General features: G+C 56.1%; 5 non-coding genes across 5 annotated transcripts; 3 read left to right on the top strand and 2 right to left on the bottom strand.

Moving 5' to 3' along the window:
• On the bottom strand, positions 1-73 carry TRNAK-CUU. The gene has a single exon. It is a non-coding gene; the product is annotated as a tRNA-Lys (tRNA).
• Positions 74-1,237: 1,164 nt separating this feature from the next.
• On the top strand, positions 1,238-1,309 carry TRNAQ-CUG. The gene has a single exon. It is a non-coding gene; the product is annotated as a tRNA-Gln (tRNA).
• Positions 1,310-9,117: 7,808 nt separating this feature from the next.
• On the bottom strand, positions 9,118-9,281 carry LOC123360062. Its single transcript, XR_006575955.1, has one exon. It is a non-coding gene; the product is annotated as a U1 spliceosomal RNA (small nuclear RNA).
• Positions 9,282-10,599: 1,318 nt separating this feature from the next.
• Positions 10,600-10,681, top strand: TRNAL-CAA. The gene has a single exon. It is a non-coding gene; the product is annotated as a tRNA-Leu (tRNA).
• Positions 10,682-11,883: 1,202 nt separating this feature from the next.
• On the top strand, positions 11,884-11,956 carry TRNAF-GAA. The gene has a single exon. It is a non-coding gene; the product is annotated as a tRNA-Phe (tRNA).
• Positions 11,957-14,183: the final 2,227 nt, after the last annotated feature.

Below are 14,183 nucleotides of genomic sequence, written 5' to 3'. Positions count from 1 at the left end.
CACCCAGACAGGGGCTTGAACCCTGGACCCTCAGATTAAGAGCCTGATGCGCTACCAACTGAGCTACCTGAGCTTGTTGAAAAAAATCTTCACCATTCAGCACAAGAGTGAGCAGGCAGGCAAAAGAGAGTCAAAAAAAGTCCCAGGAACCCCTCCTCTTTTTCTGCACAGCCACTGCCTGTCAGAAGGATTCCTCCTCCTCCTCAGGGAGACTAAATCTCTGTGCCTAGATAGCCGGTCCATCTGCTGCACCTCAATCCCCCATGCCCGAGCCTCCCTGCCAAAGCCCTGCACCTGGCCCCATACAATTAAGTCTCACGTGTCGCTGGGAACTTAACTTCTTGTGCCCAGAGCGTCTCGGCCCCCCTCAGTAGATGACCTGAGAAACACAGTGTCCGGCTTTTCCAAAGAAGTGTTTAGACCCACTCATCATGTGGCCTAAAGGATGAGGCATCTCCCTGTGGATCGGATGATTCAGGATTTGAGTCCCCTCGTGGTTGTGCTCACTTTGTGCTGCAAGTCCTGCTTTCTTCACAGCTGGAACCTCTTCTTGGTCACTCAACTCAGTGCTCTGGCTTCAGCTAGAGCCCCGGGAAGGAGTTGGGGGTTGGGTGTCACAAAGGCTGGGGCATGAGCCCCAGGTGCTTCCAGTCTCACCTTTGCCCTTCCTGACTTGCCAAAGAAAATGGGCGGCTCCACTACCAAAGTGAGCAGCTGGGGTGGGAACCATAAGAGGCCCCACCAGGGGGGCTGGCCCTGCTTTCCTACCTTCTTCTGATGTTGGCCACAGAGCATCAGCAGCTGATCTGCAGGTGGCCTGTGGGTGGCCTTCAGTGGGGTTCAGCACAGCAGGGAGCAGGCTGGCCCTGTGGCTGTCTGCTGGCCACACATAAGCATGGTCCTCCCCTCCTCTTGCCCTGGCCTCAGTTGCTTTTAAGCCTTCCCTTGGAGCAGTCAGCACCAGCTGCCTCTGCTCTAGGTGCCCAGAGGAGGAGAGGTGCTGGGCTCCCGCCTGCCCAGCCCATGAAGCCTGGCCCTGCTTCCTTCAAGCACAGAGGCAAGTGCCCAGGGGACTGTCAGTCTCAGGGTCCTGATTTCCCATTGGCCCTTCCCCCTTCTATTGGGACTGGGAACTAGCCAACCAAACCCCCCACTAAGCTTTAGTAAGGGGCCAACAGTCCCTTACATGAGCCGACCCCATGAGGGTCACTGATGTGCAGAGAAGGCAGCACGAGCTGGTCCCATGGTGTAACGGGCAGCACTCAGGACTCTGAATCCTGCACTCTGAGTTCAAATCTCAGTGGGACCTTGTGTTGGCTTGTGGTAAAGCCCTGGAGCTCACAGTGCTCAACTTCCCTGTCTCCAGCTGTTGTAAGAGCCAGTCTCCCCCCTCCTGCTGGGTGACTCACACTTCCTAGAGCCAGGCCTTTGGCTGGGATGGCCACAATGGGTTGCGGCTCTAGAACTTGCTACCCGGATGGTTGCTGCTTCACCTGAGGCCCACAAGTTTGGCCCTTGTGCTTCCTGGCACCCACATGGGGCTTGAAGAAAGGAGGGTCAGGGCTGGGATTGATAGTCAGGGCTTGGCAGAAGGGAGGAAGAGCCCCACACACCTTCCCTCCTCCTCTGGGCACCTAGAGCAGAGGCGGCCCAGCTCTGTCTGCTGGACACCTCGGCAGAGTAGGTGAGTTCATGTAAATACAGTCTGGTCCCAAAGCCTCCCCCAACCCTGACTCGTCACTAGCTGTCAGGGCAGAGCTCATTCACACCTTGCTTCCAAATCGTCATTTGAAATTCTGAGGTTGGCCAACATTGCGGAAGCCAATGGACCGACATTGTCAGCAAACACAACAGCTGGGTGAGGAATCCTGGCTTTGTCCAGACTTTCCAACCCTATTTTACTTTCTCAGGTACAAGTATTTTTCATACGTTGGAGCTGCTTTTAAAGTGTGTGTTAATGTTTCAATTTCAATTCAGATTTGCAACCAGTGACAACATTGGCAGCGCTGCATGTAACTACCTGACCACTGGGGGGTGTTGGGGAAATTCGGGGGAGGGGGTGCACAGCCCCCTGGCTGGGGGTGTATAGGGAATGCCGGTTTCACTGAATTGAGTCTCCTACTGCAGCACCTCAGTAGGTCACATCAGAGAGGAGCTGCAGTGTCTAGGCAGTGGGATGCCTGTGCCTTTAAGAGCCCAGCCCTGGGAAGCCCCTGCTGAGAGGTGCTGCCTGTGGGAGGGGAAATAGAAAAGCCCCTCTGCTCCCCCCACCCAGTTTTTGCAAACACTGGAGTCTCAGCCCCCCGGGGTAACTGTTACCCCTCTGCCCCTGCCTGTGCCGGGGTTTAACCCTCTGGCAGCGCCTCCCCCTGGGCTGAACTCCGGCTCCTTCCCCCCTCCCTGACTTTGCCCTTCAGCCCCTCTCCTAACGCTGCCTCCAGCTGCTTGACCCCCCGACCAGTCAATTTCCACCCCCTGCTCAGACCCTGACCACCCCCCTCCTCTGATTTGCCCCCCTTTGCCCCTTTTTAATCCCTGTAAAAAGTAGGGGGAGCTGGGTCCCATTCTCAGGGGGGGCAGGGCTCCTGGCCCCTCCCTGCCCAATGCTCAAAGCGCCCCAAGATCTTGCGGATGTTTGCCGAGTGCTGCAGGGTCACCTGCAGGGGGGAGAGATACGTGGTTAGGGGGTGATGCAGCCAAGGATGCCTCACCCAAAACTGAGATGCAGCCACCTCTGGGGTGAGTTACACAAGTCAGCAAATGAATTTGGAACAGGAAATGCACCGAAAGGACCAAGGCAGCTGCAGGAGGTGGAGAAAACCAGAAAAAGCAGGAGCCCTGGATCCCAGCCCTGCCCCTCCCTCACTCTACCCACTAACCTCCACTCCCAGAGTTGGGGGGAGAACCCAGGAGTCCTGGTCCCCAGCCTTGCCCACTCCCATATTCCATTCAACCACTGCTCCCCCAATTGCACGGCAGCGCCATGGGGCACACCGGGACCTGCCTGTTTGCACAGGACGGGCGATGCCAGTGCCCCAGGGTGGGGAGAGATGATGCTAAGGGAGAAGCAGGCAGCAGACACCCCCACGACAGAGAAAGAAGTGCTAGGGGGCGCCGTGCTGCAAGGAGTGAGGGGGGTTGGCAGGGAATGGGAGGATCTCCCCTCACAGCAGGTGCATCTGTCTCCCCCGCAATTCCTCCCCAGCCCTACCCCGGCCCAGGCTAATCCGGGCCCAGCTACCAGGGTTACATTTGGCCTGGATTCCCCAGCTGCTGGGGGAGGGGCGTGGGGCTGGGGAGCATGAGCCTCTATTCCCCCTTCCCCCAACACAGCTGCATGGGAACTGACCAAAGGAGCCTGCAGCACTGCTGCCTAGAGGAAACTGAGGCACCAGCCAGTGATAGGCCTTGACGACAGATCACCAACAGATGACCCTGCTTCAACTAGATTGTGGCAAAGATTCAAAAACAGTGAACGTTAAAACTCACCAAACGCCCGTCAATCCATCCTCATCGTCGTAACCGCTCGTTATACTCCACACCCGAACGTAGCCCTCATATGGACAACATACCCTCCTAACTCAGTGTCTGAACGTAAACCTTTTACCCCCAGTCGGGGCTATTGCAGATTATGTATTCCTTAGGCCACCCCATTTTAAACCGAACTTCGCACCCCTTGGGTAAGCTGTACGTTGTTCCCTGAGCACCAGAAACTTCTACGCCTAAACGCTGTACCGTACACTGTTTTTTTCTTTGAACGTCATCTAAATAAAATGTTGATATTTGTTTGAGATCCCGGCTGCTGTTCCTTTGCAAGGCGTGTGTGTTTGCTCCGGGTTTTAGTCTGCTAATACAGCGGGGGGGAGGGGGGGGCGATTGAGCCAGATGCGCTTGCCTGCTGCAGACACGGATCCAAGGCTGAACCTCATCCCCCACAAGCTGAAGGCTTAACTGAAAACAGTTTAAGAAGTGCTCCCGTCTCCGGCACTCAGCTACCCAGCTCCCAATGGGATCCAAACCCCAAATAGATCCCTTTTACCCTGTAGAAGCTGTAAAATCCTGTGACCAGGGCAGCTGCCTAGCAGCCTGCGCATCTGCCTGCCAGCGCGAGAGCGCGTAAGGCACTAATCTGGATAGTGGCGGCTAGGTGGCAGGGGGAGAGTGTGAAGAGCCAGCAGAGTGGCGCAGCGGCAGCGTGCTGGGCCCATAACCCAGAGGTCGCTGGATCGAAACCATCCTCTGCTACGCGTGCGCTTGTTTCTTTTCCTTCTGGGCCTTCAAGCTAGCCGGTGACCAGCAGAGCACCAAGAGCCTAGGCCGTGAGGCAAGAGGTGGCTGAGGCGAAGCGGCCTGCCAGGGAGCTCCCCGGCACCTCTGGCTGCCTGGGCTGAAGGCAAGAGGCAGGCTTAGGCGTGGTGAGGGCCTCCTGTCCTGGAATGAGGCTGCAGTGCTTCCTGGTCCCCTTTTCCCACTCACACCGGCAGGCGGCTGCTGCGGGAGAACACGAGGGAGGCTCTCGGGGCGCTAGGCAGCGCTGTGTGTGTGGCTGTCAGGGGAAAGAGCCGAGGCTCCTGACTCGACCTGCCATTGACTCGCGTGGCTCTGCGCGCCATCAGCCGGGGCGGGCCAGGCTGCGGACGTGACTCAGGCTTGGGCCGCATGGCCGCACTTTCCTGACGAGGCATGAGGCAGGCCAAGAGCTTTGCACAGCGTACAGGGAAGTGGGAGGGAGGCGTCTTTGAGCCGGTGTGTCTCCTCCGCTTCTCCCTTGCTGCTTGGGCCGAGGCGGGAAGGGAGCGAAATGTTCCCGGCTGAAAGTTTTTGTCCTCGGCCTTGAGGAATAAGCCTGAGCCTCCGGCACGGCTGCTGGCAGATGGGTTTCTGAATGGCATCCAGCCCGCTCTTTGGACCACCAGCTGAAAGCACTGAGGCCCAGAGGCAGCAAAATGGTTCCCCCAGAGGCCTCGGGGAAGCAAGGAAACAGCAAAGGCTTAGCGTCATCCCTGGGTGGGCTCGAACCACCATCCTTTCGATTAACAGCCGAACGCGCTGACACATTGTGCCACAGAGACACGAAGGGGCAAGGCTGTATTGAGCACAAAAGCCGGGAATCAGCTCAGGGTACGGTATAGCACATGCATGCAGTGGTTAGACAAGCAACAGCAAGGAACTGGACTGGTATGGAGCGAAAGTTCTGTGGGAAGGAACCGAAAAGAGCAACGGGGCTGTGGTACAGCGCTCGCATACACTTTCTTTGGCCTGTTTTGCTGGAAGAGTTAGCAGAGCGAGATTGTTAGTCACAGGACAGTGGGTGGGTTTATGGAAATTCTGGACTCTGGGACCAGAGGGGGCACATGCACCACCTCTGCAACTGACGTTTGCTATCTCACTCCATAACAACACACCTTTTACCTCTCAGGACCAAAATACACCGTGAAAGAGATCTAACGGCATAAGCTTAGGGTAAGCAACTGCAGCACTAACAACAATTTGAAGAGATTCAAAACCGCCTCTGTCTTTCCACACCAGGGACAGCAGAAAGGACATCAGTAGCACCTGCAAGAGACCAAACAAACAGACTCCTTGGGCATTCTGACTCTATCTTGCCATCCAGGTGTAGTAAAAGCTGCTGTAACACGCAAGCTTTGTATGTTCTTTAGGGCTAACCCTAGCCAAACAGCTGGGATCCCTTGCTGATGCTTAGAAAGTGTGCCGTCTCCCTGAAGTCCAAGCAACATCGGGTGGGAACAACGGTTTTCTTCCTGACAGGGATTTTTATTCCATTCCCCCAGAGCTCAAGCTGATGGGGGCAAGTGTTTGTGCAGGGCTCTGCCTCCTCGTAGGTGTGTGAGGGGGAGCCATCAACGAAGTCTTTTGTCCACGGATGATCCACTGTGGCTTCTCTGATGTCTCAGTCAGGGCCTTCTCTTGTTGGAAAGGAGATGACGCCTCTTCTGGTAAACTAGCATTTCACACTTGGTAATGCTTCTCTCCTGACTGGTGGCGGGGGCGGCGGCAAGGGGGTTTACAGCTTTAGTGCCAACGCTTATATATCACCTTACAACATGGGCTACGGCTATTATAGGTGAGAATAATGCATGCAGCAACTCACGAGCTTGTCATAAACTCTAAACACGTTTTATAAAGCTAATGCCTGTTTTAACAACACTAACAAACAGGTGAGCAAGACTAGTTTCCAGCCATGCGTTTGTCACTTTTCAGTAAGCCCTAGGGGCACCTGGTCTGCCAGTGTCAGAAGAGGATCTGCCCTCTCTTATCCCCAGGTGTCTGTACTGGGAGCAGTACTGTTCAACTTATTCATAAATGATCTGCGGAAAGGGCTAAACAGTGAGGTGGCAAAATTTGCAGGTGATACGAAATTGCTCAAGATAGTTAAGTCCCAGGCAGACTGCCAAGAGCCACAAAGAGATCTCACAAAACTGGGTGACGGGACAACCGAATGGCAGATGAACGTCGATGCTCATAAGTGCAAAGTAAATGCACATTGGAAAACATAATCCCAACTATCCCTATAAAACGATGGGGTCTAAATTAGCTGCTACCACTCGAGAAAGAGATCTGGGAGTCGTTGTGGATAGTTCTCTGAAAACATCCACTCAATGTGCAGCGGAGCGTTGGGAATCATTAAGAAAGGGACAGGTAATAAGACAGAAACTATCATATCGCCTCAATATCAATCCATGGTACGCCCACATCTTGAATACTGCATGCTGATGCGGTCGCCCCAATCTCAAAAAAGATATATGGGAATGGGAAAGATTCAGAAACGGACAACAAAGATGATGAGGGGATATAGACCAGCTTCCATCTAAGAAGAGATTGATAAGATTGGGACTTTTCATCTTGGAAAAGAGACGACTAAAGGGGGATACGAGGGAGGTCTATAAAACCATGACCGGCGTGGAGCAAGTAAATAAGGAAGAGTTATTTACTCCTTCTCATAACACACGAACTAGGGGTCACCAAATGAAATTAATAGGCAGCAGCTTTAAAACAAACAACAGGAAGTCTTGCTTCACGCACCACACAGTCAACCTGTGGAACTCTTTGCCAGAGGATGTCGCGAAGGCCAAGACTGTAACAGGGTTCAAAAAAGCACTAGATAAATTCATGGAGGATAGGTCCATCTATGGCGCTTCGCCAACGGTATCCCTAGCTAGGTATCCCTGTTTTGCCAGAAGCGGGGCATGGGCGACAGGGGATGGAGCACTTGATGATTCCCTGTTCTGTTCATTCCCTCTGGGGCACCTGGCATTGGCCGCTGTCAGCAGACAGGATACTGGGCTAGGTCTTTAACTTGGACGGATAGCTGGGGAAGACGGTAAATCAGACAGAACCCGTTGGACAAACCTCTTCATTTCCTTGTTATTTCCTGACTCCTTTAATTCTTTTCCTTTTCCTTAGTTCCCAGCAGACCGACTAGCCACCAGGTTTGGGTGCTAGCAGAGGGACCGGACGAGCTCCTTCTTTTCGGCAGCGTTGAACATGCCAGGGCACAGTCAGATTCTGGATGCTCATCTGAATGTAACGCCTAGCGCTCACCTTTATTTCTGTTTCTTAGCTCTTTTGGGCCATCGATCTTTGGTCTGACCCGTAGGATCCCTGCATTAGGAGAGATGGCTAATTAATGAGCCCATAAACCTTGGAAATCAAATGAAACCTGAAGTCCGTAGAAGACCTCGAAAGGCCCTTGGGGGTGGAGTGCGAGCTGAGGAAGAGTTCCCTGCACAGCTTACCTCTCCATTCTCGTTTTCCTGTCCTGAGCGCAAAAGCCAGGAAGCAGCTCCGGGTAGGGAGGGGATACCATATGTGTGCAGTGGTTAGACAGGAAACAGCAAGGAACTGGACTCGTATGGAGTGAAACTGTAAGCATCTTCTGTATGCCTGATGACTGCAGGTTTGAGAGAGTTATGTGGGAAGTGGAGGCTTTCGGTGGGCTTTCAGAGGAAATGTAATGGAAAGGCAGCCAAAAGTGGAATCCCAGCTTTTTAAACAATCCTCCCCTAACACACCAAACAGCTCAGGTCTAGTTACTCATTGAAAATTAGAATAAAGTTACAGCAAGATTTCATCATAAATGAAGTCAAAGCCTAAAGATTTCAGAACGCAACTGCTATGAGGAGCCACGAGGGAAGCAATACAAAGTCAACCTGGCCTCAGGGAAAGGCAGTTAAACAATTTCTCTTTTTTAAAGCAGCATAATCTCCCCAAACGGAAGGGCACTGTTCCCGGAGAAGGGTCCTGGAGAGGGTTTTCCTCGTTGGTGCCGGCCATCCACCTCCCCGAAAGGCGGGAGCTAGGTCGACGGAAGAATTCTTCCGACCAAGGCGCGGACTGATGTAGCCGCGCCGATTTACGTTCCCCGTGCAGCCCAGGCCCGAGGGTCGGTGCGTGCTGAACAGTTAAGTCAAAACAGCTCCGTCCGTCAGAGGTGTGCAAAAGGGAAAACCCGCTCCTGGGCGACTCGGCCACGCCGCCCTAACCCGAGAGCATAGCTAAAGGGCATTCGGGGAGGCGGTGGGTGGGCCTCAAGCAACGGAAAGCCCTCCTCCAGCACAGGGTTGTGACAGCCTAGTCTCCGTAGCACAGACAGGGTGGCCACCAAGAGACAGGAACAGACAGCGAAAGCCAAAGCGGCCCCAGGGCAGGGGACGAGGCTGCCTGTTGGACGAGGGGACCAGGTGGGACAGGCGTTTTGGACAGGCCGTCCTCCCGTCAAAGAAGGAAGAGCCCGAGAAGAAGGGCCAGGCAAGAAGCTACAAGCAGGGAAAGAAGCAGAGCAGGCAGGCAGCTCCCCTTAGAGCCAAGGAAGGCACCGGTCCAAGCCCCCCAAAAGCAGACTAGAGAGCAGATCAGCTGCAAAAGACCAGGGAAAACCAAGAACACAGAAAGAGCCTTATAAGACCCAAGTAAAGTTTCAGAGCTGAGCTTTGCTTACAAAGAGGAACGTGTGACAAAGATACCTAGAAGTACAGGGCCTGTGGAAAAGAGCACTCCCAAAGGCCCAGACTAATAACTGCTTTCCTGAAAATCTGCTTTGCAGTGCACTAAGCCTAAACAGCCCACTGTCGGTTTTCTGTTGTTCAAACCAATCCCCAGGGGAGAGCGCGAACGCAGTCCCCCACTACCACAAATTATGCAGTCGAGTTTCCCGCATTTGGGGAAATCGCAGGAGTCAACACACCCGCAGTGCAATGGATGAGCCCCACCCTGGGAAAACCACCTTTGTGATCATGGTATCTCCCCTGCCAGGTAAGTATGAGCTCCTGCTGCCCGGCCGCCGCCCGCCCTCGCTCGCCCCGCACTTATAACACACGGGGCGGACCGCCGCGCCCCCACCGCCGGCCTCGCCCACACCGGCCCCCACTGCCGACAGCTGCCCCGACGCGGCCCCCGGAGACCGTCCCTTCCCCACGCCGAGCTCCCGGAGCCAAAGTCGGGCCCTGCCTGGCAGCCTGCGTCCGCTCCCACAATGCTCTGCTCGCACACAGATCTGCATACCTGCTCACGCGGCTCCGCCCCTCCGCTCGGGCCCCTCCCCCTGCCCGCCCGGGCCGCCGCTCTTGCGTGCTCAGCTCTTTGAGCTCAGATGGGGTGTAGTGCTCAGATCGAGTGCGACAGACCTTAACTTTGCCATGTGAGGGGGCGGAGAAAAAAAAAAGCCAGAGGCTCCGCCCCCCCCCCCCGGCGGCAGTGGCACAGCCCCGTCTCCACCCAACTCTCGGCTCCGACCCCCGATACACCCCCAGCTCCCCCATCCCCTCACTCCTGGGCCCAGCCTGTGCTCCGTGCTCTGCAGCCGAACCGCGCTCCAGGTCCCTCCTGCAGCTCCCGGGCAAGGGGCAAACCAGGCAGCCGGGCCCAGGCCCTCCCGGCAGGAGTGTGTCTGCCCCACGTGTGTCTCCGCCCCCCGCCCACATGGGTCCTGCCCGCTCCGCACTGCCCCCAGCCCCACTGCACTGCCCCGCAGGCTCCAGGGCTGGAGCAGCCTCCATGCTGCGCTCCCGGCCATGGCCATGGCCCGTGTGCACACCTGGGAGGGAGGAGGATGCCGCATGCTTGGGGAAGAGGCAGGGCCAGGCAGGGATTTGGGGAGGGATCCAATGGGGCAGTGAGGGGGTGGGGCTGGGGGCAGGGCCAGGGTGGGGATTTGGGGAGGGATCCAATGGGGGAAGGAGGAGGCAGTGTCGGGGGGGCGAGTGTCCCTCCGGGCTCTGCCTGTGTGCCGGAGCAGAGGGCAAAACTGTTTGTTTGTCCAGTGTCCCGACCAAACATCGGTCGGGACGCAGGACAAACAAGCAAATATCGGGACAGTCCTGATAAAATCGGGACGTCTGGTCACCCTATGTCAGGCTTCAAGTTGAGAATCATTTCCCCTTCCCGCTCTGTGGGAGGGGAGACTGTTAAACACGCTCTCTGTGCGACTGCACATGGCTAAGCAAAGAGAACAAACCCGCAATCCCCCCTGTGCTTTGGGAGCCAGGTTTGTGGTGGGAATTCTGTAGTTAGATGATTTCATGCCTGGGCATTGTGATTCTTTGCCAGTTTCTCTGGCATTGGGGGAGTTTTGTGCTCACAGCTGTGATGGCCGAGTGGTTAAGGCGTTGGACTCAAAATCCAATAGGGTTCCCCTGCGCAGGTTCAAATCCTGCTCACAGCGAGGCCTGTGATTTAGCCAGTCTCTCACCCAGGCAATACCTCTGTACAGCCCCCTGAGACACTCTCAATTCTCTCCCCACCCCAAGTAAATCCTGTTCTGCTCCTTTCATAGAGATCCCTGGGACACCCCCTCACACTGTGTCCCTGAGGGGTCTGGCAAACTCTCAGCACCTGAAGCCTCTGCCACTCACCTGGTGCCCCATAGATCAGCCATAGCCCTGGTTCTGCTCCTCTCTCTAGAGTGCGAAAGGAGCCAAGTCAGCGACTCCATGGGAGCTATGGGGCTGCAGAACCAACAATTTAAAAAATAGGTGCTCAGTGCCCACTGGCAGCCAGATCTCCCTGCCCCCTTCAACTACAGGCCTTGCTGACAAGCTTCTCCTCTTCCTCTTCAGCACCTCCCACTTGCTAGTGATCAGCTGTTCTGTGGGGGAGAGGAGGAGAGATGGGAAGATGTGGGAGAGGGAGAGGAATGGGGTGAGCTGGGACAGGGGTGGGGGATTGCGGGAAGGGGTGGAGTGGGGGCAGGGCCTGGGGAGGAAAGGGGGGATTTGTCCCAGACCCCGGATCCCTCTAGGGTCAGCCCTGAAGGGAAGCACTGACTATCACAGTGACAATACAACTGACCAGCATTGTGGGGGAGGCTGAGGGAGATCCGCACTCACCAGGTCTCTTCTCTCCCCCACGGTGAGTCAGACACTGCTCTCTCCTGGCTCTCACTCTAGCAGCTGGACGCCAAGGAGCCATTTCCCCACAGGAAGTGCATTGAGTGCCCCTGTGGTGCTGGGGGCTGGCGCTGCTGCTGCCTGTGGTGCTGGCAGGGGGACCGATGTCTGCACAGACTCTCAGCTGCCAGGCCGGAGGGGGCACTTGGGACCTTACCAGACTGGCTCAGTGAAGACGGGGGGTTGACAGAGCAATACAGACGCTCTCCAGAGCACGGAGCAGCATCTGCCCATGCAGCCAGGCAATGAGCATTTCCCACAGCCTGGAGCCGAGGGGGAGGTGGCAGCTGCTGTTCCAGCTCCTCGGGGACAGGCCCTGTCAGCCAACAGCCACTTCTTACTCCCCACAGCTAAGGGCGCCGGGTTCCTCCGGTGGGGGTGTGGAGCAGCCGTTCGTTTTCCTGTTCTTTTTGTGTGCAACTGCTGACAAAAACATCCCAGACAGACAAGGAGCAGGCCAGACTACTATCACATGGCTGCCAAAGTAGCTCAGTTGGGAGAGCGTTAGACTGAAGATCTAAAGGTCCCTGGTTCAATCCTGGGCTTTGGTAGGTCCTCTGATCCCCTTTGTGCAGGAGGTGGCTTGTTCTCTGGGAGCACAGCCGTAGGCGGCAGGTTGGTATAACTTTTGGTGGTGCCCCCCCGCTGCCGCCCTGGAAGCCGATATAAAATGAAGCTACAATGCGTCGGCACCACAAGATTACAATGGTCAATTAAAAGTGGAAAGTCAGAAGCAGCACTTGCCTGCTTCAATATACGACATTATATTTTGTTGCACCTGTTGTGACAAAGTGGGAATGTTCTTAATGTTTTCTCTGAATACTCTGTGTGTGCCTCAGTTTCCCCTGCAAGGTGCCAGTTGAAGGTGTTGGGGACAAAGAGATCAGTTGGCCTCCTTGTCCGGAAGAGACACAAAGGTCAGAGGAAGGAGTGTCAGTTTGGAGCTGGATGGGGAAATGGGGAGAGGCCCAGAACTTGGGTCTGGGCTCCCCAATCCCCCAAGATGGGCCTGACTGAGGGGTCCTGTTTTCTGTATCTACACGCTCTGTTTTAGACTGTGATCCTGTCGTCTAATAAACTTTCTGTTTTACTGGCTGGCTGAGGGTCACGTCTGACTGCAGAGTTGGGGTGCAGGTACCTTTGGTTGCCCCAGGACCTGCCTGGGCAGACTCGCTGTGGAAAGCGCATGGTGTGGAGGGGCTGAATGCTCCGAGGTCAGACCCAGGAGGGTGTAAGCTTCTTGCCCTGGAGACAGTCTGCTCAGAGAGAGGAGGCTCCCCCAGAGTCCTGACTGGCTTTGTATGGAGTTGTTCCAAAGCATCCCAGCATCCCCTTCCACACCATGCGCTTCTTGGAAGTCCACACAGGCACTGACACTCCCTCCTCTGGCCTTTGTCTCTTTTCCAGGCATTAGGAGGCCACCTGATCTCTCTGTTCTCCAACACCTTCAGTTGGCAGCTTGCAGGAGAGCGGCCCAGGCCATCAGTTGCCTGGAGACAGGGTTGCAGCCATTCTCTGTGCAGACAGCATCACACTGGCCCTCTAGGGCTCTACAACAATCACACCCCCTTATCCCACCATCTAGATCCTTGAGAAATGCACAGGGGAAACTGAGGCACCCACACAGGATTCAGAGAAAACATTAAGAACATTCTTACTTAGTAACACCTGTATACAACTAGTTATACACTTTAAAGGGTGTAAAATAATCAAGTATGGTGCTAAACACAATGATACGCCAAACTGACCATCAAATTTAAGTTGCACGGTTTTCCCCTCAGGTGAGGGCTCTGGGGTGGGGCTGGGGATGAGGGGTTCACAGTGCAGGAGGGTGCTCAGGGTTGGGGTACTGGGGTTGCAGGCTCTGGGGTGGGGAAGGGCTGGGGATAAGGAACTTGGGGTGCAGACAGGCTACCCCAGGGCTAGGGCCAGAGAGGACCCCCCAGCACCACACTCACTCTGCACCACGGTCACTGCACATGCTCCTAGGGCCTCTCTCAGGTCCAGAAAGCCCACTCACCTCCCCTACGGTGGGTACCGGGGGGGGGGGGTTGTTGCCGTCACACGTGCCCTCCCCTGCTGCTGCCTCTCACCATAGCCTCACTGGTGCAGGAGTGAGGACTGCAGGGTGGTGGCTGGGGGGGCAGGGTGTCACAAAATTCACCCAAGCCCCAGCTGCTCAGGTCTAGGAAGCCCCCCTCCCCCATCTCCCCTGTGGTGGGTGGGTGGGTGCTGGAGGGGGGGACTGCCAGCACATGTGGCTTCCTGCCTCCCCTGCTGCAGCCTGCTGCCCCTCACCATAGCTTCACTGGGGATGGGGCTGCCCCTTGCCCAGCGTGGGGCAGGAGTGGGGGCTGCGGGGGGAGGGGGCGGATCACAGGGTCAAACCTCACAGAAGCCCCAGCAGCTGCTCCGGTGAGTGAGGTCCACTCCAGATGTCCATCTCCTGGCTGGAAGTCCCCTTGGTGTCTCCTCCAGGTGGGTGCTGGGGACGGGAGAGAGGGCTCCCAAGCACGTGTCTGCCTCCTCCCCACTCCTCTCTCCCCCTTCCCCTTCACCTCCTGAGCTGCTCCAACAGTCTGCCGGCCGCTGCTCTCTATAGCCTTAGGCAGAAGCAGCGGCAGGCAGCCGGCAGCACAAGCAAGGGACGGAGGCACCGGCTGTTTTTTTTCAGGCAGGGAAGCTCTGAGGCGGGGGCGGGGGGAGGGGATGCTCTGGGGCGGGGCGGGGGGGCAGGGCCCGCTCCAGGCAGGGTCAGGGGAGAAACCCAGCTCCAAA

Source organism: Mauremys mutica, unplaced genomic scaffold (genome assembly GCF_020497125.1).
Source record: "Mauremys mutica isolate MM-2020 ecotype Southern unplaced genomic scaffold, ASM2049712v1 Super-Scaffold_100210, whole genome shotgun sequence".
Classification (NCBI taxonomy): Eukaryota; Metazoa; Chordata; order Testudines; family Geoemydidae; genus Mauremys; species Mauremys mutica.
This window is presented reverse-complemented; position numbering and strand designations above follow the sequence as displayed.